The following is a 2,044-nucleotide window of genomic DNA, read 5'->3' as shown; positions in this document are numbered from 1 at the left end:
ACACACACACACACACACACACACACACACACACACAGAGCAAAGAGGAAGGTGCCCTAAGGCTCCCAGGGCGGACTCAGCCAGGGATTTGCAACCGCTCTGTGTGGAAAGAATGGGGGACGCGCGTGCGGGGGTGGGATGGAGTTCTTCGAATTTATCCCGCTAGTCGCCAAATCGAGGGGTGGGGGGGGAAAAGTTTTTCCCCACTCTTGAAACGGTTGCTGCATTATTCTTCCTGATTTTTTAAAAAAGGAAATAGATTTGCCTCTTAACTTTCTTTTGTTTATTAAACTACATGTTCTTCTGCACAAAATTCTCCAGGGTGTTGACCCCAAAAGAATGGCTCTCTTACCCCATCACCTGAAGCATCTGGAGGTGACAGTCTCCCACATACTCTTACAAACATTCTAATAAAAGTGATTTTTAAAAAACTAAAAAGATAACATATGGTGAAATCAATAAGTAGGTTGATGGAATAAGTGCCCAGTTTTTGGAGTGTCCAGTGGAGTTAAAGCTGAAAAAAAGAATGCTGCCTAAATGACAATTATAGCTTCTTGACAAAGGGTGGGGGTGGGAGGGGTATAAGATTAGGTCACCCCTGATGGTTGGCTTAACTGCTACATGATACTCGTACAGTGCACACAGCAATTTTGACTTCTGAAATCTACCTTTTTCCCTATTATAATTCAGGTATATGAAGCTTACACTGAAGCATTTCCAGTTTGCAGTATGAGCCCAACATAGCAGTTTTCATTAACTGGTACATATTTTTCATTACTTTACAAATCACACATCTTTCTTCAAAGAGAGACATGAAGGGGAAAAATAGAATAGGATGGGTCTCACACTAGCACAAAAGGTACTTGGTGAAAGAGGACTGTTCTCTTTGTGACTTGGAGTCATTTGGATAAAAGTTCACTCAGAGGTTGTTAATTATTTAAACTCCAAAACCTGCTACTATAATTGAAGTAAAAATGGTCTGAAGAAGAGTTGTTTCATAAAACTCTCTTTGTAAGAGGAAACTTTGAACTTAAGCAGAATACATTATATGTCATGAGTCAGATGTAGCTACAAAAAATAAAAAGGTGCATTATTTAAGTACGTCTTCCCTTTTTAGCTTTTTAAAAACTCTGACTCATCATCTCATTATGTTAAATATTTTTCTTACCAATTTTAAAATAGACTTTTTCATCAAAGAAGGTGGAGGCACGGGGAACGTACAAAACATTAAAATGACACTTATAAGCTCACATAGATAGCTAATGTCTCTTTGAAGTTCTGACTTAATTCTCACAACTCAAGTGGTGTTAAAGACAGCCACGGGGGTTCAAGCCCTATGTACCCCTTCAAAAATAACAGCAAGGCTTTCTATTGCACACTGTTATTAGAGAAGCTTAAAAAGTGTTGTATCTCCCAAAAGATATTTTTGTTCATTGATAATAAAAATCTCAGGATGTATAAATACAGATGTAACCCCGCCATTCTCCGGAGCATTATCTCAATTCGTTGAGGTTCTGCTTCCCGGCATATATCGACAGTTTGGCTCAAATAAACTCACAAAAATTTTTTTTTAAAAAAAAAATCTCAGGCTGACACCCTCCCTGACAACTTCCTTGAAAGATCTAGTTTCCCAATGACAAGTAATGCCATCTGAAGCAGGTATTGAAACACCTGCTTGAATTCAATCTAAAACCAATGCAGAGAAACAGTCCAGTTTAAAATGAAGCATCATCCTTAAATATTCCTTAGATGTTGGCTTATTAAGTCTCCCCATGTTTCAACTTGAAAATTGTGACTACGTTTCAACTCCGATCAGACTCAATTCGCCATGACTTTGACTATTGTCACTAGTGTTGGACTTGAAATTAACATATGAATGATAAATCTGAGCCCATCCATTCCAAGTAGACTGGCTGCCCCGGGTGTGTAGGATCTTTAAACCTAACACAGAGTCAATGGAATGCTCGCCTTCTCCCTCAGAACCTTTGGCTGGGAGATGGAGGACTATTACTCCGCACAGGCACACCACCACCTTTTCCTGAAT

The sequence above is a fragment of the Myotis davidii genome, unplaced genomic scaffold, assembly GCF_000327345.1.
Source record: "Myotis davidii unplaced genomic scaffold, ASM32734v1 scaffold151, whole genome shotgun sequence".
In the NCBI taxonomy this organism is placed as follows: domain Eukaryota; kingdom Metazoa; phylum Chordata; class Mammalia; order Chiroptera; family Vespertilionidae; genus Myotis; species Myotis davidii.
The sequence above is the reverse complement of the archived record's forward strand: the minus strand, read 5'-3'. Positions refer to the sequence as shown.